General features: G+C 45.2%; 1 protein-coding gene and 1 long non-coding RNA gene across 4 annotated transcripts in view; both read left to right on the top strand.

Moving 5' to 3' along the window:
- LOC119172481 (uncharacterized) overlaps positions 1 to 24,631 on the top strand; it is a 647,431-nt gene that overhangs the window by 40,335 nt on the left and 582,465 nt on the right. The window lies entirely within an intron of this gene.
- On the top strand, positions 602 to 19,408 carry LOC119172483 (uncharacterized). The gene is made up of 5 exons (XR_005109960.2): positions 602 to 842; positions 2,597 to 2,698; positions 9,622 to 9,762; positions 12,264 to 12,362; positions 14,431 to 19,408. It is a non-coding gene; the product is annotated as an uncharacterized LOC119172483 (long non-coding RNA).

Below are 24,631 nucleotides of genomic sequence, written 5' to 3'. Positions count from 1 at the left end.
TGCGTACAACAACGAATAAAAAACCAAGTGCATTCAAATTACCAGAGCTGGTGCACAATTTTTTCTTATTCTTGACAAGGAAGGTTTTTTATCTGTTTTATTCGCTTTACAATAAAAAAGTGGTCAGATTCGCAGGCAAAAAATAGCGTATACGTGCTTTGCACAACTGAATGCGTAAGTTCATCTCGTCAGTCAAACAGTGCGTACGCATAATTTCATGGTGTACTTATAATGTGTTTGGATGCGAAAGTTGACTACGACAAGCTCACTATTTCTGCGAACTGTCTTATACTCTAGTACACAGGTTATTGTACTGCAGTAGAAGTGCAGTGAATACAGCGAGCTTATACCGCAACCACAAAGCCTGGTATCAATATTCTTTCAACAAGAAACTCTTCTGAGCGTGGGCCCTTTCACGACACCAGAACAGAGTTACTTGCGCCGATCCAGGCGGGCATGCGTCGGCGGGCCGGCTCACGATAACATCTCTCCGACGTTGTCACTTGATATATGTACGCGGTGCATGGAGGAAAAAAATTCCTCCATGACGTGGCGCATGCAAGGTCGTGCGTGCGCGGCGCTCGCCAGCCAACATGAACGCTTGTTAAGGCGGAACGTCACGGTCGTAGACTCGTTAGAAACGACCATGTTCAACGGCGATTTGCGACACCAAGACGTGTATGCGTTGTACTATTTCGATCGGCTATCCTGTGGTTGCGTGAAGTCGGACAATATGCCAACAGAAGTTTGCGCAAGCTGTCGTTAACTTCACTGCTTCGAATTGTGTTGGAGCTTTCCCGCCAAAATGACCAGCGAGCAAGTTTTGTGGATTTCGCTATCAGGTAAGTCCTATCTAACGGCTCTCGTGAATTTTCCCCTCTTTCGGCCTGTTTGACTGCCGACGAAATGCTTTTGCCTTGAATGTTTACGCTGTTTTGAGAGCGGCTTTGTTTTTCGCGCGCGCGGCTTCGGCGTATTTGCGAACTATGTGCAACGGTCTCACGTGCCCCTGACCGTGAAGTTGGTTACCAGGGGTTTAGCGGTGTGGGCTTGATAGCTGCTGTCACGTGTCTTGTTACAGTACGCATTGCGTTATAGTTGACGAAAACTCTCTAGGTCCGGGGTGAGTGGCCGACAAAACTGCGCATGCCATGGTTCTCGTTGCAGTTGCTTTATCAGGCGACACGACCGAACTTCAGTTGGCGTGTTCCGTGTAGATAAACAAGCCACATTGATTAGCAGGGGTGTGATAGCTGGGCTGTTTCTGATTGCAATAATGCACTTATGAATATTATTGTAGCATATTCTGCCGGCCGCGTTTATTTTACCGTTTGCAGGTCTTGCGCCGGCAGTAGTTGCTTAAGTTACTTTCAGCTTGTTGTGCTTTTGACTCTCGCTATTTTCGCAGTGTCCGTTAGTGAATTTCTAGTCTCATTTGGGCACCAGTGACCTATGCTGTGGCGCATCATGGGTCTGGCTATTTGGCTATCACAAAAAATGCATTAAAAAGAATAAAACGAAAACACCATTCGGAAGAAATCACCTGATTCGAGCAACCCCGAGGGATGCACAGCGCGTTAGCACGGGTGCTTCCCAAGCTCATAGGACGAAAAGGGACGAAGAAGCTGCCTTCACTGTAACGGTTTGTTAAGACAGCCGGCACATCAACTCCGAGCGGTATAGTTCCCATTGCCGGGGCTAAATCTACTTCCAGCAATGTCAGCACCTTGCGTCCGCAAGTTTTTTGAAGAAAAGCAGCTCACTCGGTTTCTGAAAGAAGGGGTTAAAAGTTCATTTTGCGGCTGCCGCATTTAACTGCAGCTTAATGAAAGGCTGTGAAGGTCTCTGAGATATGCCGTTGTCATTGCTCTGAATGTTTGCAGTGATATTGCTAGCACTACTTGGTACAATCTAGTATGACTGTTGTTGGTAAACATACTTTTAGTGCTATAATTTAAAAATATTTTGCCTTTATCTCGATACCCAGCATCAGAAAAAATGTGACATGCGGAAGAATTAACAATAGAAATCGAACGTAAAACTGAAATATACTTGCATTTTTTATTCAAATGCTTTTAATTGCCATTAGTCGCATGTCACTAATAAATGACTTAATTTGGTGCTATCACTTGGAGGTGAAAACCAGCGGTTCTTGTTGGAATGGGTGTATTAAATTTTGCCAGACCCCTTTGCTGTCTGTGTAACTTCAGGAAATTTCGGAAGCACCAGCTCGACAGAGAAGCGAGTGAAATACGTTGACGTTTCACATTGGCTTAGTAGTGTGCAAGTGTTAGTGAAATTCAGCACTTTGCATACTTTTTATAGATGGCACAGAATGTATACTGTAAATTTTTAAGTGAACGTTTCTGTCTGCTTTGGAGGATTTCAAATTTGCGGCCGCTTGTCTGCTCTGACCATTTTCACTCTTTTATACTGTTTATGCGCAAAACTGAAACAGATGATGCTTGTGTGTGTAGCTTATGAAGAACAATGCTGCATTACCCCTTCTCCCTCTCTATCTCCAAAGGACGAAACGCTGCTGCCATACCTGCTTTGCTTTTGTTTGAATGCCTAAGTTTTTGGCTGCGTACTGCAGGTAGCAAACATCAGTTCCCTGACGAACTGTGCATTGCTGACCACATGGTGATCCAAGCATTCCATAAGAGGTGCTTATTCAGCATCTGCGGCTAACTCCAAGGTAATGTATAAAGTTCCATTTAATGAAGAAGAGTGTTCTTTTGAGCTAGTCATGTCGAAGTGAAAATATTGCAAAATAAGTGAGGGTATACGGAGTAACATCAAAATGTATGCTACCTACCAACTTAACCTTATTCATGTCAAAGTGTTAATTATGTGCAACGTTTATTTGAGGGAGAAGTCCAATGGTTTCCATGAATGAGCATAGTATTAAATTGCTGCACAACCAGTCACTTTGTTTTTCGTTCAATATTATGTGGCCCTTATTCTTGTGAGCTTCCAGTGAAATAAAATTGCTTCACATAAACAATAATAGAATGGATCTTGCTAGCTATAATAAGAAAAAAGTTATAATAGTTTTTAGCTCCAATAAATCATGCTGTAGAAAAGTACTCCGCCTACTTGTCACCATGGCGAGTGCATTTCGTCTGGAAACGGGAATTGGTTTCGCAAAGTGTTGCCTTTCTGTAGAATGGGTACTGGCAAGTGGATTTCTGCAAAAACTCTAAAACTTCAGAGTTTCTTGTAGGAAGCGTTGTTTTCTTTCTTGTAAGTACTTGTATAGTGTGAAGAATAGTGATCCACTTTGAAATTTACAGACTTATCAATGTAGTATCTTGGCCTGTCTTTACTGAATGCGATTTGTTTCTGCCGAACATAAACCTACTTTTTTCCATTTTCATGATCAATTGCTCATTTTCTGTGTACGTTTGCAAGCACACTTTCACCTATCATGCTAAAGAACTGCTTTGAGTAATGTGCCTGATTCTTGTCTATGAATAATATAAAATACTGTTGTGTTCTAAGCACCCCTGTGTCACGAGCGAGCCTCCGAACCCGCGATGGACCGGTTGCTGAAACTGCTTCCAGATGTTGACTCCTCCCCTTCCCGCGCTCGGCGGAAACGAGCCACCGTCGTTTCCCCCGGCAGTTCGGCCGCCGCCTCCATCCGAATAGGAATAAACTTGTTTTTAACCGTTTGAGGCTGTCTGAGCTTTTTGGACTACCGCGACCAACGCGTACGTCTATGGGCCGACGACAACACCGGACATAACAGTGGCGACGAGGAAGTGGATTTGGACCAACGCTACGCAACGATATTGACAAGCTACAAGCTATGGCTATGCAGGGGCTCCCAAATCGGCTACCCGAATTCAACGGCTCATCATGGTCATCGTGGTTTGGACGCCTGCAATTTTACTTCGAGGCTAACAACATCACTGATGCAGCAATGAAGAGGGCCAACCTGCTAACGCTGTGTGGGGAGCAGACCTACGACACAGTCTGTGCCCTGATTCAGCCACGCACTCCAGCAGCCGTTCACTACGACGACATCGTAGCAGCGCTACATGAGCACTATGACCCAAGGCCATCGGAGGTCTACTGTCGAGCCCGCTTCCAAGGGCGAGACCAACTGGAAGGCGAAAAAGTGGTCGAATACGTAGCGGCTCTCAAAAAGCTCGCTGCTGACTGCAATTTCGGGACGTTGGCCATGACAGCTGCAGCTACTGCGCAGGAGGGAGGATCGACTGCCACACCTGCTAACACCACTATGCTCCCCTTGGACGTTATGTTGCGTGACCGTTTTGTGTGCGGACTGCGTGACGCAGGCCTACAACAACGACTGTTCGCGGAGACGGGTCTCGCTTTCTCCAAAGCCTACGACATCGCCCAACGAGCGGAGAGCGCCGGTCACCAGCAGAGGGATATTCGACGGAACGTCGAGCCGGTGCATCACACCAGTCAGCAGTGAGGTCATTCCACGTCTAACGCAAAATCAAGCAGAAAAACACAGCGCTGTTGGCGATACGACGACATGCACGATCCCCAGGTATGTCGATACAAGACAGCGACCTGCAATTTTTGCCAAAAACTGGGACACATTGCAAGGGCATGCATCTCGAAGCGCAAAAAGCTCGAACCGAAGACTTCAGTGCAACGTAACAACAATGTCGACGCACAGGAGGGCCAGACGCAAGATACAAGCCGAACAGAACTAACGTCATCGGCACTATATGACTTAAACGCCGTTGTGAACCTCGGAACGAGACCGAAGATTACAACTGAAATTATGGTACACCAGCGCCCTATCAGGTTTGAGGTGGGTTCCGGAGCAGTATGTACGCTCAGCAGTGAGGACACTTTTCGCGCTACTTGGCGTGAGAACGCGCCAGCTCTCCAGCAAGACGACACGCAGCTGAGAACGTGGTCCGGACATTCCCTTCCACTGCTGGGCTGTGCCAACGTAGACGTGTACTACAACGGGCAGACCCATCAGCTCCCGTTGCTAGTCGTCCTAGGTTCTGGATCAAGCCTTTTAGGACGAAATTGGTTCACCCCCCTTAGAGTGGTCATTGGCGGAGTTCACCACACACTCAGTTATCCGTCAGTAGAGCAGCTTCAAGGTAAGTACAAAGTGGTTTTCTCCGAAGAAATACCAGGGAACAACGGACCTCCAGTCACACTGGAGCTGCGGGAGGATGCGACGCCGAAATTTTTGAAAGCTAGGTCGGTGCCTTTCGCCCTACAAACGTCAGTCGAGAATGAGCTTGACCGACTGCAGGAACAAGGGATCATCGAACCGACGCAACATTCGGAATGGGCTACACCACTCGCTGTTGTCCGAAAGAAGAACGGTACCCTACGCCTCTGCGGAGACTACCGGAGCACTGTCAACCTGGCGACAAAAGCATCTTCCTACCCACTGCCGACACCGGAAGAGGTTTTTAGCACGCTTCGTGGTGCAAAAATCTTCAGCACCTTGGACTTGACACAAGCCTACCAGCAGCTGAAGGTGAGCGAATCAACGTCTGAACTGCTCACAATAAACACTATTAAGGGTCTTTACAAAGTTAAAAGGCTACCATTCGGAATATCTGGAGCGCCAGCAATCTTCAAGAAATTTATGGAGTCTACACTTAGCGGGAACCCAGGTGTTTGCGTCTACTTGGACGATGTTATTGTTGGTGGCGCCTCCAATGAAGAGCACACACAACGCTTAGAGCTCATTTTGGAAAGGCTAGCAAATGCTAATTTGCGCATCAGTAAACAAAAATGTGTTTTTGCGGTGCCTGAAGTGAAGTTTCTTGGACATCAAATTGACGCGCAGGTTATCCATCCCACTGAAGACAAAGTGCGTGCAATCACCGAAGCACGAGCGCCTACTAACAAGCAAGAACTGCAGTCGTTTTTGGGGCTATTGACGTTCTACCACCGGTTCTTAGAACATCGAGCTGCAGTGGCCAACGATCTATATCAGCTCCTGCAGAAAGAAGTCCCATGGACTTGGTCGCCACGCCACCAAGAGTCATTTGTTGCCCTTAAGCAACTACTTCGCAAGTCTACTGTTCTGCGACACTACGACGAAAGGAGACCCCTACTGCTAGCCTGTGACGCATCACTATACGGAGTGGGAGCAGTCCTCTCCCAAGTTGACGACCAGGGACGGGAAGCCCCGATCGCTTTTGCTTCGCGCACCCTATCGCAGACAGAGAGGAATTATTCCCAGCTAGATAAAGAGGGACTTGCCATCGTCTACGCAGCAGATCACTTTCGGCAGTACATTACCGGCAGGAAAGTGACTTTCATAACAGATCACCGGCCCTTATTGGGTATTATGGGTCCCCAGAAACCAATGCCACAGACATTATCGCGGTGAATGACACGATGGTGTATCAAGATGTCGGCGTACGATTACGAACTCGTACATCGCACGGGGAAGAAACACAAGAACGCCGACGCACTAAGCCGCCTGCCGCTAGACACCACAATAGATGAACCACCCCCGCCGGGTAATATACTCATGTTCAAGGCGCTGCCGAACCCTCCGCTAACAGCTGACATGGTAGCAGCATCAACGCAGGAGTGCACTGTCTTGAAGGAAGTCTACGCAGCTATAAAAGAAGGCAACGTGCAGAAGCTAAAGGGTGAACACTTCAACGCTTACCGCAAGCGAGCTGCGGAGTTGAGCACTCATCGCGGTTGCGTCACCTTGGGATCAAGAGTTGTAATTCCAGTGGCACTTCGAGAACAGGCCATGTCGCTTGTCCGCGCAGGTCATAGAGGCATTATTGCCATGAAAAAGTGCGCCAGAAGTTATATGTGGTGGCCCGGTATCGACCATGATATAGAATTAACAGTTCACGATTGCCAGCCTTGCCAATGCAACCACACAAGCCCGCCAAGAGCCCCTATTCCAGAATGGGAAAGACCAGACACGCCTTGGCACACCCTGCACATTGATTTTGCTGGACCTATCGAAGAGTGTTCGTTCCTGGTGGTTGTAGACGCATACACCAAGTGGCTGGAGGTAAAACAAATGGCTATAACGACATCGGCAGCAGTTGTCGACACTCTGCGGTCGTTGTTCGCAACGTTTGGCCTACCGCGCAAGGTGGTCTCGGACAACGGCACTCCGTTTGTGCCCACGGAGATTCTCAAGTTTTACAGCGACAACGGCGTCTCGTGTGTTACATCAGCTCCTTACCACCCGGCTACGAACGGGCAAGCCGAGCGCTACGTGGCTGAGCTAAAGCGCGCCCTTACTAAAGACCAGACTGGGACAATGCAACGCCGCATCGCGCGCTTTCTCTTCAGACAGCACAACACTGTTCAAAGCACTACTGATCAAACGCCACCGAAATGGATGTTCGGACGAGAAATGAGAACCCAGCTGACAGCAATTGTCTCGAAGCCCTCAGCGAAAGCACTGTCGGAGGAAGAAAAGCTCCCGCAGAGCAGGAGAATAGAAAGTGGACAGCGCATATACGCCTGCCAGTTCCACAGAAAGCCCGGCTGTGTTGAAGCGACGGCACTCAAACGCATAGGTTTGCGGTCATGGCTCGTCGACATTGGTGGAAAGGCCACACGTCGACACTTTAATCAGCTACGCCGTTCAGGTAATTTGCCAAGGGAACCTCCCATTCAAGCAGCCACCTCGACGGAAGCTTCGTTCCATTTAGCCTGGCATCTCGCAGCAGATGAATCGGCGCCGCCGCCCGCCGGCCCTGAACACAAGGGAAACGACACCCAGCGAGCGGAGGCTTCTCTTCCTAGTGCGTCCAGAACGTCCACGCGCCCACGGCGGCCCCCAGATCGCTTCCAAGCGACAAGCTAAAGAGGGAGGAGATGTTGTGTTCCAAGCACCCCTGTGTCACGAGCGAGCCTCCGAACCCGCGAAGGACCGGTTGCTGTAACTGCTTCCAGATGTTGACTCCTCAGCCACCTCGACGGTAGCTTCGTTCCACTTAGCCTGGCATCTCGCAGCAGATGAATCGGCGCCGCCGCTCGCCGGCCCTGAACACAAGGGAAACGACACCCAGCGAGCGGAGGCTTCTCTTCCTAGTGCGCCCAGAACGTCCACGCGCCCACGGCGGCCCCCAGATCGCTTCCAAGCGACAAGCTAAGGAGGGAGGAGATGTTGTGTTCCAAGCACCCCTGTGTCACGAGCGAGCCTCCGAACCCGCGAAGGACCGGTTGCTGAAACTGCTTCCAGATGTTGACTCCTCCCCTTCCACCGCTCGGCGGAAACGAGCCACCGTCGTTTCCCCCCGGCAGTTCGGCCGCCGCCTCCATCCGAATAGGAATAAACTTGTTTTTAACCGTTCGAGGCTGTCTGAGCTTTTTGGACTACCGCGACAAACGCGTACGTCTATGGGCCGACGACAACACCGGACATAACAAATACCTAAAATGGACTCTTCTACTTGGTGCGATTATTGGCTACCGTGTGCACGTTCTATGCATCTAGATATAAAATAAGAGAATGCAGCTGGTAGCATTGAGTACTGTGTTTAGACACTTGTATACACTGCGAAACCTTCCTGGTGCCAACATTTGTTGTGGGTGTACGATGAAGCGACTGGCAGCTAGCAATACTGCATTGTTACACCTATTTTCACAATGGAGCATTTTTCAGCTGCTCACGTAGTTCGAGCAGATGTCGATCACGTTCACTGTGGTACGACATTGCCAAGCAGTTCATACATCTGCCCCGCCGCGGTGGTCTAGTGGCTAAGGTACTCGGCTGCTGACCCGCAGGGCGCGGGTTCGAATCCCGGCTGCGGCGGCTGCATTTCCGATGGAGGCGGAAATGTTGTAGGCCCGTGTGCTCAGATTTGGGTGCACGTTAAAGAACCCCCGGTGGTCAAATTCCCGGAGCCCTCCGCTACGGCGTCTCTCATAATCATATAGTGGTTTTGGGACGTTAAATCCCACATATTATCAGTTCATGCATCTGCATCCTGCATACCAGGAACCCTTATGTGAAGCAACATGATGCTGTCATGGGGGTAGCTCAGTGAGAACTGGTTTTTCTTTGTCTGTCAGCATTATTAGACAGGTTTGCTAAACACACTTGTGTACATTGAGCAGGCACTTGCAGCTACAGAGTCAGTAGTAACAGCACAATTCAAGAGCAAAATTACATAGCTGTATTTTGCATATTCAAGAAACTCCATTATTTTGTGACAAGCCTACGCCATTTGAATCCCGTCGAAACATGTGGGCACAAAATGAGCCCTGAAAATGGAGGCAAAAGAGGTCACTGAGACGGGAGGTAAAGAGGTCAAGGAAGTTCTGGTACGTACCTTAACGTGACAGCTTGCTCACTCATTTCTTGGTGGTGGACATTAAAAGAATTATGATTTCATATATCATGCAAAATTATTGTATAATTTTTATATTGTATATTAGATTTCTTCTTTTCAGCTGCTTTCTCCCCAACTAATGCTTAACTTCTGCTAGATTCTCTCATGGGTGAAAACAAGAAACCAGGCCAGGGAAAGCAATAAGGTTCTTCATTATAACAGAAGGGAGTATTGCTGTGGTGCAATCTATAGCTGAAAGTTTTGTTAAAGGCACCAATGTGGATTTCACGTGAGGTTTACAGAGCATGATTGTGTTGTGCTTATTTTGTTATCGCAGGAAGCACCTCCGAAAAGCAGTGCTACAAGGTTGTAAGCCATAAGTTCTTTTCAACGAACGGATCAGATATTTAAGAGCCACGGGCCGGCTGCTTCAGGCCTACACAGACAGCGCAGCCACCACAGTAAAGTTCTTGCAAAGGTGCGAGACATTCCTATCTTGCGTAGAGTGAGCATGTTAATTGTCAGTCTTATAGCTTATGGGGATATATCTGCAAAAGTAATTCCCTGCACAGTGTGTTGTTCATTCTCTCAAAGTGCCATTAGGCAGCTTTGGCTCTGTCTTTCTTTCTTATCACATTCCACACCATCTTGCTAATTCATACAGAGTGCTGCAGCAATCGCATTGTGTGACTATCACAGAAACGTAATTTCGAAAAACAATATGGTGACCGCTTCATGCCTCACCAGTGTATACTCTTCGCTAGCGAAGTGATGTGACTTTGCACTGACTGTCAATAGGTTCTCTCTGCAATATAAAATAGTGTTTTGGCCTTCAAATTACGCCGTATGGATTGTGTCGTTCTGAAACGTGCTGCATATTTGTTTACCTCACCTATGCCTTGCACAGTACTTCCTCACCATGTCGATGTTGTACAGCGGCACATCATTCAGGTCTTGCTTAGTTGATGGCTGCATGCTGATTGCAAAACTACTGACGTCATTCTTTGTTGCCATGTGACTGTATTCATGATGGTAATGTATGCGTACCCCCCTTCAACATGAGCACGATGGAGAAGCCGAGTGAGAAACTGAAAACGGCTACGATGTGTGTTTTACTGGCTGTGACTTCATCATTGCATCATGTGAACACAAAATTTGTGGCAACATCCTCACGTTTTACATTTTTAAGGTTATCAGAAATTTCAGACGCTGGGGTTGTTTAGTAGCTTTTTACATTTCAATTATGATTAGTCAATTTATGCACTGCATGGCTTTGTTGACTTATATTTTGCAATGCTCATCTGGAAAATAGTCTGCAGCTTCTGTCAATATTTATGTGTCCATTATAGAAAATAATTCTGTATGTTCAATATGTACCATCAACAGCAAAGTTTGCGGGACACGAAATGTTCGATTAAGCTAAGTTATCACTTTGTCTAAGAATGTAATTTTGAAAGAAACATTCCATACTGCACTTTGTATTTCTGCCTGTGCAGTCGCCAGTCCAATTACAAGCGTTAAGTACCGACGTATCGGAAATTTGCATTTGTTGTGTATTCAACATCTACCAAGCTTTTCCTGTTGATAGTACTTTCATGGATTTTTTGTGGCACTAGAGCCACCTCCTTTCTCCGCTTTTGCAGCTACATAGCTGGCAGTTCTTTGCTTAGTTGCTTTGTTTACGTATTACCTATTCAACCAGCGCACCTAAAACAGTATCTGGGTGTTTTTGCATTATTAGTTGTTTAATAGTTTATTAGTCGTAGAGCTTTTTTGGTCTTTTGGCTTTTACTTTTTGACAATTTAACTGCTGTTTTCAGAGCAATATGTAGATATCAATATTGACTCTACTAAGCTTTGGTTCAATAAGGAAAGCGGAACAGTTGCCGAAGTGCATGGTCTGCGCCACAGCACTTTAGGTTACCAGAAATAAATTCTAGGTCGGATAATATGTGGCTTCTTGCTAGTTGCTTGTCTTGCTTTTGCTTAGAGCTCTTTTCATAGTTCTAAAATTTAACTTACGTTGCTTACAGCTATGCAACCATGTCAAGAATCCCCGCACTGAATGGATTTTATCTTTAGGGCAGCAGTTGCACTTTTAAAAGAGGCAAATGCTAAAAGTCTTACTGCTTTTGAATTGACGTTCACATTCGGAACCTCATTAGTATTGTTACATCAAGTGAACAAATTGGTAATTCTAGATTGTATACATATTTCAAATAGGAGAGATGAGCTGCTTAGTAGGTTGGTATTCATGGTAAAAAGGCAGAACATGCAAACATACTCGATAGAGTATTCAAGACACCGCAAACACCAACCGGAAAAGTTGACATTAAGCTAGAAACGAAACAAGGCAAGTGTCGATATACGGCATGCCTTTTGGTCTATGTGAAAGATAACTGCTCAACATTTGATTTCTTCGTTGAGCTATTTAATGGTTGGCTCACAGATGCACTACCACATGTTGCTATGCCAAGCTTCAACCATTATATGCATATCTTCATTTCTGTGCTTGTACGAAAATGCATGATTCCAATTTTGGCATGCATTTACGTCGTGATATAAAGATAGTTTTAATGATGGGCCTCTGGTTAACCGTCTTATATGTTCCGTTCATCTGCCTTGTCATTGTTAGTTGGCATTTGAAGTGTCCTGACTCACCTGCGGCCATATTTGTATGCCCAGTTTTTTCAACGTGTATGCATTTATTGCACAAGGAAAATAGGCTGAGTGAGTATCAAGAAGTTAAATTTATGTCTAGTGTAAAATTTTGTTCCTGTTTCTGTTAGACTTCTTGCTTAACACTGACTGGGCATTATTTGGAGCCTGCTAATGGGGTATGAGATATACATACATAACGCAGCAGCTGTTACCATGGTTTCATGCTAACTCATGAGGCCGACAAAGTCAAGTTTTGTTGCAAGGGGCATGCTGGAAAAAGTGAATTGTTTCTAATGTTTTTTTTTGTTTTCTCGGCAGACATTTACAAAAACTGGCCCAAAGGTGGACAGAAGGCAGTACAGATGGACACACAAAAGCCATCGGGCTGCCTCAGAAACTGTGACGAAGCATTACCCTGTAAGTATTTGCGAGTTTATGGTCTTGTCTTGTTAGACTGCGCAGCGGTTTTTTACCATTTGCAATATTTTCTTGAAAACTGGTGCTTTGATGCCTCAATGTGGGACGAAGTTTTTCCAGCACTATTTTCGGGGACAAACTTTCTAATACAGCAGGGGCCTCTGAAACCTTGTGCTCACAAATTGAATAATGGTAGAAAAATAACTGAAACATGATTTTTGCTTCTTGCTTTTATCAGTCTTTGTTTCCTTGTCAGCAAAATTTCATTACTCTGGTATCGAAATAATTTTTGTTTAAATTTACACTAATGTTGGTGGTGAAAAAACATGGCAAAATGGTATTCGCCCATGACCCGCAGGTCGCGGGAATGAGTCCCGGCTGCAATAGCTGAATTTTCGATGGAGGCGGAAATGTTGTAGGTGGTCAAAACTTTTGGAGCCCTCCACTACGGCGTCTCTCATAATCATATGGCGGTTTCGGGATGTTAAACCCATATATCAATCGAATCATACAAAGCAAAATGCAGTGTTTTTTGTATAAGTTTTACAAGAGTGATTCTTTCTTGTAAAATAAAATTATATTGTTTGTTTGAAGGGAATTTACCAAGAGAAAAAAATACTTCTGACTCTAAAAATTGAAGATGCCTTCACATATTTTTACCCTCGGTTCTTTGGCTGATAAGACAGTCACTAAAGCATAAACGTAACGGGTGAGCGATAAATTGAGAAAAAAAGGCTTATTGTCCATATTTTCAAATTCTATCAAACACTTCCTAATAGTTGTCTTATTACCTCAGAAGTTAAAATGAAAATAGGGGGGAGGGGCTTGAATGATTGTTATATCATCAAAGAAAGTTTGATGTTGGATCAAATCAAGATTTTTTCAAGATTAGGTAGTTTGGAGTGTTTGAACGAAAATTGTTTGTGTAAGTCGTGGCAGTAACCTTGATACGGTTTGCTGCTCTGGTAAATGGATGTCCCCTTGTCGAGTCACTAATTTTTAGCATCATGGACATAGTGTTATAAAGCTGTTTAGCAGCCAGACCCCTGCTAAATGCATTGTCCTCTGCAGCTTAAGTTTTGCACCCAGTATCATTACAATAGAACCATTTGATAAAGTTGAGGATTTGTAATGAATGTGTTGAGACTCATATCTGATGAGAAAAAATCATTAACGAATGTTACAGCTTGTTATTCGACAACAGAACTTTTCTTTACCGAGACAGCAAACTGCATCAAGGTTGCTGCCACAACTTAGACAAATTGTCTTATTCAAACATCGGCTCGAACAACACACTTAATTTGGCAATATGACACTCATTCAAGCCCCCACCTTCATGTTAGCAACTGCCGTAATGAGATGTAAAACTGTCATGTAGTGTTTATTGGATTCTAAAAACCTACATATGCAATCCTTGCTCTTAATTTATTGCTAACCATTTGTGTTGATTCATTATTGTATTCATCAGGATAATACCCTTACCATGATGTTATGACTAAGGCAACGTGTACTCATCTAGCACTCTGTCACGCGCAGTGACAGAGTGCTGGATGGGTGGAGGCTACGGAGACGACAACGAAGTTCTGATCCTTTTATCTCACAGCACCTGTGGAGGGAGACTCCCAGGTGCCGTTACTTTATGTTCCCTGCCGCACGTAGGCCTCTGCAGTGGTCTACAATAAGGTTTGTCTTGTGTAATATTTCATAATGTAATGCAAAATTATTTTGTCCCCCCCCACAAAACTCTCCATGGTGTAAGTAGGTAAATAAATTGTAACAGCCAACCATCGCACGTATTAAACGAAGTTTGTTATGCCAGTTTATGAATTCTTTTGCAGTTAGAATATAGTGTGCTTAACGTTAAGTTCTTGTCAACTACAGCAATAGGTCTTCGTAGCATCATGCTGCTTGTTCTGCATGTGATCTGTTCTTGTCCAGAAATACCGTCTGCTTTTGTGATTCATAAAATAGTGGCGTGAACGGAGGTAATGTATGTAGTAGATACCACAGTGGTTTAAACTGTAAACATTGCTGCTGCCACATTAGTTTTTTTGTACTTCCTTTTCAGACATACAGAAAGGAGCCAAGTGGAGCTGTTCATGGGTCATGCAAACAGTTTCATAAGCGGGCTTTTAGCACTTTTTACAACTATGTCTCTGAATACGTCTGCCAAAGTTGTGCTCAAAGAAGCATGTAGTAGTGCATTTCATTGTTCATTTGGCATGCTGCAGAAGGTATGACTCATACATCTGCAAGATAACGCAACACAGTGCATACACACAAACTAGCCCACATACACTCTGGTTTTGTGGCTTAGTTGTAAATTGTTTACTCTGACCTTGCACAACAATTAATTACTAAATGACATGAAAGCTTTGCCATCTATGCAGGTAGCGTTCTAAGTATATACTGGCAATAAGTGTGCAAAGTTCAAAGAGTGCACTGGTCACAATATTCTTGTAAACATATAGAGAGGGAAGACCGGGGTTGTTGGAAGCTCATACACGGTGAGGTAAGGACCGCGACTCCAGAAGCTTTCTGTTTTCTTGCCTTTGCACACGAGGTGGCATAGTGAAATTGTTCAGGCTGCAGCTATGTCTTGTCACTCAGCAGTGTTCAACAAGCTCTGTGTCAGAACATGTTGCAGGGAAAACTTAAGCAACATCCTCATTACGTTCTTTACGTTTAGTTGACCATATTTTATTTGTTTTGTCCATGGAAGTTGCATCAAAATTTTTCCTTTATACTTTACCGATGACCTCACTCATATCTTCAGTGATTTTCGGTATACCTTGGGATATACGTTCACGGACCGCACACCTTCGCATGATCGGATGAAGGTCTTTTAAAAAGTACACTGGGGTATTGCAGCACCACTCATATTGGCAAAACTGGCAGAAAGAGTTCAGAGGTTTAAAGGCTGCAAAGGGGGGATGCTGTTATGGCCACCAGTGCAGCTTGTTCCAAGACTGAGTTTAACTGCTGGACAACAAGGCGTAGCTCCTATATAAACAGTGCTTGAAAGTGGCTTAGAGACAGATAGGAAGAGGGGGGAGGACTTGGAATATTGGTTTATTTGTTGCCGACCATTAACTTCCAAGAACAACTTGTTCGCGAGGATGTATATTGCTAAAGAACTGATCACCCTTCACTAACTTGCTGCCAACATATGCTGCAACTTCCATCTGCTTAGGTGGGAACACTTCTATGCACCTTTATTAGCTGCAAGTCCAAGTAAACTCTTTACACTCATTAATTCACACATTGTTTGGAACATCTTTGAATGTGCAGGCTGGCTCAACAGAAAGAAATCTGCGAAATGTGGAAAGGGAGGATATAATGTGAACCTAGCACTGGTAAATTTTTGGCCTTGTTGGTGTAACATTTTCATGAAGCTCAGCGTAGCACTTCAAATCACAAGAATGGGACAGGGTTGCGTATGTTCGACCTGTCCCATCTTCTTCATTTAAGTGCCGCAATTAGCTTTAGAAACAAGTCATGTGCCCTTTGTGCCTTTGCTGCAAACTTCATTCTTGTGTTCTTTGTGTACAGTTCAGTTCAACCGGACTCCTGTTCAATTTGGTGTTTTGTACACAACAAACAGGAGCTTTAGGGAGCTATCTATGAATGACTGCATTCATTCCAAAAATCATGCTACTTGTGCAAAACATATAGTATGGTGTAATCATTCTATGAACCCTGTGTTCACTTGCAAATGAAGGTGTGCCCATAAACTGAATTAACTTCGTGTCCAGGCAACAAAACTCTGCGACAAACATTGCAAATAACTCACATTCACAAGCACGCAGAACATAAAGGAAATCCTCCATTGCTATATTTTGCAAGCAGGCTGCAAGGCACAGCTGTGGTGTGGCGTAGTATGTTGTGTGGAAAAATACAGCAGACTGTTGTGCAGAACAATACAGCAGACTGTTGTGTCGATTGACACAAACATTTTTGTATTAGTTGCGATAACGTATAGAATACACACGAACGCCTTGTTCGAAGGAAATTGTCGTATTTTGATCAAGGAATAATATATGTCGCCTTATTAGAGTGGCGGGTTCTGTGGTAACTGTGCTGAAGCATGACTTCCGGGAAGAGGCTACGTCTTAAGAAGCTAGTTGTATTCTTGCTCACGGAATTGCTCGGCACCGCTATATCTTCAGCATCCTCTGTGAAGGAGGATCCTTATTTTTTACATTGTACAAAGGAACTGGACTTCCTATGAATAACTTTGTATGTTTACTTTTTACAGCATGTTCATACAAGTTGCAAGAAAATCGTGTTATTGCAAAGATTCAATTAAAGTATAAAAAAAGCTTCAGAAGAAATGAGTAGCACAAACTGTTTTTCAGTACATCAGCAGGAGCACTTTGCTGCGAAAAAACTGCAGATGTGTGTTTAACGAAATTCATGCACCATAGCCGAAACGTTTTTGTGTAATACAGTGAGTGCATACCCCTTACAGGTACCAACCATCTTGCAGTACAATAAAAACATGCCATTTGGAGTCTATGAGGTTGATTACAACAAATTGGAGACCGGCGCTGGATAGATGGCACGCCTAAATAGAGCACCTAGCGGAGAGTCGTGTCTGAACTCATCTGCTCGCTCTCAGCCGACCGGCCGCAGTGCACCACTCAGAGATCAGGTGCGCGCGCCACTGCCATGCTTCATTTTGGACAGAACAACTCGCAAATCTATTGCGCTAGTAATACTGCGGTGCGGTTTAGAAAAATAACTTTGTCCGAAAGTTATTCTCAAATAAAACTCACTAAAAACAGAAAAAAGCCCTGAAAAGCGGACTGCGTCTCTGCATATAGTATCGAAAGGACAGTGCTGGGCCGTGTTGGCAGCTCCCTTGTCCACATTTTCTGGTTGCGTACTGGGTTTTGGGGTATTGCTAGTTCTCACTGGCATGCCTTCATTGATAAGTTTGCACTGCGGCGATACCACGCTGCTAACCTCTGCAGTAAAACAAAATAGTACAAAAGCCCAGCAAGTGGTAGCTGCATCATTTTTTTTCTCGCAAGGTTTGTTCAACCTATCCACGGTATGTATGCACAGGGAAGTTGATCAAGCTAACAACAGTGGTAGCATAGCACGTGTGGTGTGGCACTGCTATTCTTGAGGCCTCTTGATTGATTGGCGACCATGGCAGCCGCTTTTAGGTTGGGGTGAAATATAAAAGGAACATCCATGAACACAGATATATGTGCGCATTAGAGAACCCCAAGTGGTCACAATTGTGATACGCACACTACAGCATACATCAAAATTATACTTTGTTTGGCGCATGAAAGCCTAGCAATAATCGATGTTGAACAGACACTTTCATTTAAGGCCGACACAGGCAAGCGGAAAAAACTGAAAGTGTGTTTTAGGTGAAGTAAACAACGCATAAAAGTCGAAGACGGTTGATACTTTTCCAGCAAGGCATAAAATTTGATGTTACTTAGCCACGGCACACAGTAAAAAAAAAGCTTACTGCATCTGCTGACTCCAGAGAGCTAAGCTTCGAGTTGTGCGCTGGATTGTTCGTAACAAGAACCCCGTATTTTGCACAAATTAAGTTAAGGAAAGGCATCTCGGCATCGAGTGTTCACCGCGAAACTATCTTTTACAACAGCTCAGAGGCGTAGGTGAACGTGGCCCCGCGCAAGTCTCGGACAAGGCAGCTTTTATTTACATGCAACTGTTAACAAGAAAGCCTACCTGCTTAACGCGTCATTTCCCTTTACGTGGTCAGATCAGATGGAGTTGTCTGGTGGTGGTCAGATGAATGTACGCAGGGAAACTTTGTTAGTATTGAAGTGCACGACACAACGCTCCTCGAGCCAGATAAAGAAAGAAGTTTACATATGCCGTATGTTGCATAATACGCTTTATTTATTTCCGGCAAAACGCCGTTTAAACTCCACTGTTTGGCTCTGGTTTCCACTCGTGGCAGTCGTCTCTATCGAATAATTATATGAGACACGTGTCATTTGGTTTAGAAACAAGCCGACAGCACTAGACAGGAGAGTGATAGCATAATTTTTCTCGCCTGACCACTATATTCTAGCACTTGAATGCGCAGCAGCACCACCAGTGCCTTGTAGTTTTTTTTTTTTTTTTACGGCGATGTGCACCGTTACCGCCTTTACAAGCCGCCAGTCTCGTTTGCAGGAGCAGCTGATAAGTGCGCGCCCTCACCACCAGGGTGGTCGTGGGAACTCCAGCGCTAGTTGCCTATAGGGCACGTGGCTCCGGCGCTTACCACAACGCAACTGCATGGTTTTTCTTTGTACAGTAGTTTTGGAGGATAAAATTGAAGGAAATTTCACTTGTGTGGAAAACAGGAAGAAACAAAATGGAAGCTGACACGAACAAGCACTGACAATAAATTACCGACTTTCCTCAATGCTCATCACAGAGGAGAACAGCACATCTCTTTCACAACGCCCCGAAAAACTCAGTACCTACTCTTCTAGATGCTGAGTTGAAGAGCTGCGTCCCCTTTCGTCAAGCAAACACTGAAGTCACATATTGCCTGTCTTTAACCCTTGTAGTAGGTTGCAGCCGATTACTTGGCTAGATCTTCTGGTTTCTTTCGAACTCCTGAAAGTGTACGCTTGCTTCACAAAACGTACATGTCTGCTTAGAATAAATGTCCGTCAAGAGCGCTTATATAAAGTGAACCGCAGGGCATACTGTACTAACGTTTACTTTCCATTACATCACTCAATTTTTGTCAGGCGAAATGTATGAAAAACTATGCCTCATGATAAACTTTATGTCAACAATAATTTTATGTTGTACTATGACATACTCAGAGGTCTCTTTTCTCTACCATAGACAAGAATGAAGTTTATGAAATTGTTATTCGCTAGTGCGAACCTTTTACAACGTACCGGTATCCAACTCATGCTCCAGGCAACTCTAATGCTCCCGAACACATTTTCTGGTTTCAACATACCGGTCTGTAGTAATGGCGGCAACTGTGAGCTGTTTTATTCGTACCGCACTGAGCTCGCCAATAAAGCCAGCAGTTTTCATATGTTGACGCATTCTTGGGTCTGGTGACTTAAAGGTGACAGACACATAATATTTGTTGAAATGATGTATCTAGTTCGGCAGGCTAGCTGACAACTCAGTTGGGAATATTCGTATAGACAGTTATTTTTTTACATCATCTACTTGCACCTGCGAGAAGCGAAGGCTCTTGAAGTGTCGGCGTCGATGATGGTATACGTGAAGTATTTCGTTGAATGTCCTGTTGAGTCGCGCCTTTCATCGCTAAGATGATGAAGGCTGCGGTCTTTGCTGGACCCCTCTAATTTATATTCTTGAACAGTTCACAGCTGAAAATATGACTTTCTGCAATTTTTCTGGACGCAATGAATAGTTGCCCATCTACCTGTATTATGGCTGTGTTATAATTGTGTAAGTACGGTACTTTTCTGCCTTAAATACGTGATTATGAACTGCTAATACTCTAGTACATCGCCCAAATAATGGAGAAAAATTTCGGCATCTCGTTGGAACACTCGCTTAAAATAAAAGAATGCGACATACCGCTGTGGAGCCATAATAATTGATATAATGAAGGGATTTTACTTGAGAGGTGGCCTGTTACAAAGATCTTAAAGGGGTAGATGCTCGATCACTGCTTCGAACTTTAAGATACTGGAGTGTGCACAACGTGAGAAGGAAGGTCATTCCAATCTTCTGTGGTCTTGACAAAAAAGTATGAAAGGTGCGCAGTGTATGAAAGGTGCGCAGGTGCGCACTTGGCGGGTGAACAGCTTTCCCTTGATTGAGCGGTCTGAATAATGATGCGCTGGCTTTATGATTTAATTGAGAGGTAATCCATGATATAACTTGAAAAACAGCCACAGATGAGTAAGACGTCCCCGCTATATGCCGTCGACGGCCAAAAAGAGGGAAGCTCAACGCCTTTTCTCAGTTCCTTCTTGGCTATGCGTCTCAACCACTTTCCCCACAAAGGGATTTGTGCAGGGGCCGGAAAATAAGAGACGCTACGACCTTTTTTTAATTACTGATGCTTTACATTTATTACTAAATGCAAACGGCTTACGCGCACACTACCCGCATAGAAACAGTTCTGCTGCACAAAATTGTGAAACATGATTTAGACACTCTTGACATGTGAAGCAGAATACATTGGCAAAGTAACTACAACAATATAAGAGTACGCCAATATGAAGAAACCACGCGACGACACAAGTCATTAAGTTATCAATTATTAAAACAACGCAATGTTTCAATCCGCCGACTCTCTTTCCGCAAAGTTCGTCCAACGGAAATAAAGCTCGTCTCACGAATGGTCCATGCTGTCGGGGCCTCGCAATTGGCTTTACGAGTCGGGGCTCAGTGCTTCATCCATGGGGTCACTGTCCAACTCGTCAAGGTTTTCATCGTCTTCATCATCGTCGCCTTCGTTGTCTCTTTCAGTAATTTCCATCTTAGTCCTCTTTCATAACGCCTCGATCACTCATCTCCTCGTCTCCCATCCCTAAATTTACTTCCTCATCATAACGTAACTACCTCCACTACCATCCAATCGACGCTCATTGCTATCTCTGCGCACAGTGTTATCTTCATTTTCCATTCTGTCTCTCTACCATCTCGATCTCATCACACCGTCTCGTTTTCCATTCGGTTTTTTTACCATCTCGAACTCATGTCACCGTCCTCTTTTTCCATTCGGTCTCTCTACCTACTCGATCTTGTGGTACCATCCTCTTCAATCGCGGTTCCGCGGTCCCTTTTCGTAGGACCTGACTCCACCCCTTCGTGGCACCTCAATGGCACCTAATTGATTGCGACTGATGATGCAGCATATATCTCTGTCAGTCGGTGTGTGTCAGCTTCGACGACTGCCCCCGCAGCCCACGGCAGTGGTAAGCCCTTTCCCAAGCAAAGTAGAGCATGTAACAATGTACGAACTCCAATTTAAGAGACAGAGATAGGCGAGCGGTCCACTGACACGTGAATTGTGGGCGACCAGCAGTTACAACATACAGACAGAGCGCACCGTCTGTAATGGCTGACGCCCGGAGTTTGGAGTGCTGTACCGAAATGATTACGGCCTCGCAATTGCCCAAGTTTCTGGTATCCGATGTCCAGACTGAGTTTCGACGCCTCTTTGCAACCCTGTGTTTCACGTACAATTCTCCACAGCCGCTGCCTCTTCGTCTTTCAATGCCACAAGTGGTCATCCGGACAGAACGCAGTAATGCGTTCGGGAACCGCGGAAGGTGACAGAATATCAGGCCGGGCCAGGCACAGCCGCTGCTACAGTAGAGTCGCACGTTGTTGCGACCGGGGTTTGCGGCACCAGAGATCCGGGATCACATTGTCGAGGCAGGAGGAGGTTGACCTTCGTAGAGAGGGTTTATTTACATTATTTACATGGAACGGGCTCTCTTGCTCGAAGCTCTACACTGAAAGCACTACATTGAAAAAGGCTGTCTATTTAACAAGATCCGTGAACCACACAAAGCAGCCCATGAGAGCTGATTAAATACCGTCTCATTTCCAGAGATACCTAGATCAGGGAATAGGGCCATACAGCACTGTCCAATAACATGTCCCGCAGCACACACGAGTGTCATTATGCCAGTACTGCCCCCGGCAAACACACATACACAAACCAAACACGTGTATGGTGCCGGCGATGCTGCCTCCTTCGGCAAATCTTGCTTGAGCGGGGTGAAACGAGTTTGTCATCTCGCCGCTCGGGCCGACCACCACTGCTTTGTCGAACGGCAGTCGCGGTCTTGGAACCTCCGAGGAACCATGCCTGAACATCTCGTGCTGATTTGAACGTCGGCGGCTCATAAGTCAGAGACGCACAGCGTGATGGTCCGACGTCTGTAATCGGTGGAATCTCGGCATTGTGGCTTTTACCGGGGCACGAAGACGCAACGCGACCCATCTCTGCGCAGACCCGAAGGACAGCGGTGCTCCATAGAGTAATTTCAGCCACGCAGTGCCTAATACACGGAAACAGCAGGGCGTCTCGGCGCTGCTCCTTATATCCACAAAAAGAGGCGGCTGTCTTTCTTCCGTTCTGGCGGCCACGACAAAAGGGTGGCCCGCCAAACGCAAGAGCCCGTCCACTGGCGGGAAACTAGCGACTTAAGGGTGACCAGCCGTAAAGGTTGCCCGAAGTGTCGTTATTTGGTGGCGTCATCCAGGCCACTGCCGATAATGCAATACGGCAATCTTCAGTCATCCATGGGCCTTTTCTCCCTGGGATTACAGACACACACAACGACAAACACAGGAGAGCACCCTGTCCGCACTTGAGGCACATCGAGTCTAAAAATATTCAAAAACACACATTTCTTAATTATTATATTCAAACACAAAGCAGCAATCGAAGCGTTTCTCTGAGCTTTTCCTCAAGATCTCAATTCCAACACGCCAACAATTTTCCCCTAAACTGCTTTTACGAAACTCAACATCCAATCGATGCGCTATCTCTGGCATACTCGTGTGCCGGTGTTAATAATCCACTGTAACCTACCAGGCCTTATACTCAGAAATTAAAGCATTTTGCTTGGCGTTATCTTTTATTCCCCAAAATTTTGTGCCGCCAAAGCTATTCTTCAGTTTCCTTTGAGCTAACAAAATAATGACTGTCGTGCTGCTTCTGCATAAGGAACATCCACATTATACGTCTGCAAATGCACGTCGTAGTTCCAATGCGTGGATGAACTACTAATTAACTTTCCCTCGCGGTTACCACTTCATAAAAGCTACACAATAACGCCCGAACTAACAAACTCACTTTTTTTACGTCCACACCGGACACATGAGATGAAAACAAAAAATAATAATAAAAATTTTCGCATGAATCCTTAAAAACTCACAAGAAATATCCTTGAGTCTCCTCGCTCACTCAAAGTTTGTTTCTAGCGCCGCTCTTACTCGACAAACGCTCCTAGGAATGCCGTTATGCCACCGCACAGCGCCTATCTTTAAAAGCAAAACATACACTGCTTAAGAAATAAACAAAACGTAAAATCATTCCCCTACACGCTTTTGTAGCCGAGATACTTACAAAACGTTTTCAAAAAGCAAAGTCGACTTAAACAGTCAAAAAATTTTCAAAACAAAATAAACCAGTCTGGTGGTTATCATTTTCAAATACTCATGTCTTTTACTAAATACTTTAGACGAAGGGGTGGTGGTCGAGCTCTGTTGGCCTTTTCTGACAAACGGGGAACGTAAAAATGACGAAACCCATTCGTTTTGCCTATGAGCCCCACTAAGCTCATCGCTCGCGACTTGCTTTGTTCCCCTCGCTTGGTTACTCCTTTCGAGTCAGCAACCTTGCACTCCCATGTCCCATCAAACGTGCCATGGATAGAACTACGGAAGGTTGACTGCCCGCTTCCTTCTGTCTGCATTTTCGCCCTACGCGCTATTTTTTTTTTCTTTTCATTGGGCAGCTCGAACGCATGCACACCGATTTGAGCGCGGATGACAAGGACCCTATTCTGCTTACTATGACCTTTCCTTCTGTTTACATGATCACCTAGCGCAATTTTGTTTTCCATTTCTTCCGGTGGCTCGGACAAATGCAAAGCAACTTCGTCGCCAACGACAAACGCCTCATTCGAATTACTACGATTGAACGTTTACTGCCTTTCTTCAAGCGCGTGCTCTCTGTCACTTTCCTGCCTTTACGAGGCTTCTTCCGTCTACGCTTCTTTTTAAGGGGCCTCTCTGAGTCTGCTTCTCGCACCTCTTGCTCTACAGCACTCTCGCTGGTTTTTTTAGCTGTCTTGCCGCGCAGTCTAAATGATTTGCACACAAAACATCTTTCTTACTCTCTAGACGGGCGGAAAGCTTAGCGCGTCTCGTAACACTGCAGCTTTTTTCTTCCGAGAAAGCTAGCTTGCACTTCAGGGAGCTGCTCCCAACTGCATGGTACTCAGCGATATCTGCTATCGATTCATCTTCTGAATTCACCCCGGTGTTCCTGGTTAGCACGTCGAAATCCTCTTGGACACTGCATGCAGGATCCACCGTGGTGATAGTCTCTCGTGAATCCAGCTCACATGCCTGGGAGATGTTTACAACTACTCCACTCTGCACAACTTCCGTACACTCTGCTTGCCCGACGCTGGTGTTCATGCTAGTGGGTCGAAATTTCCTTGGACTTCGCGGGCAAGATTCCACAACGGGACACCCTCACTTTGTGTCTGCGCCAGGTTGTCTAAAGCTATCTTAGCTCTTTTGCTAGAATT

Source organism: Rhipicephalus microplus, chromosome 4 (genome assembly GCF_043290135.1).
Source record: "Rhipicephalus microplus isolate Deutch F79 chromosome 4, USDA_Rmic, whole genome shotgun sequence".
Taxonomy (NCBI): domain Eukaryota; kingdom Metazoa; phylum Arthropoda; class Arachnida; order Ixodida; family Ixodidae; genus Rhipicephalus; species Rhipicephalus microplus.
The sequence above is the reverse complement of the archived record's forward strand: the minus strand, read 5'-3'. Positions and strand labels throughout refer to the sequence as shown.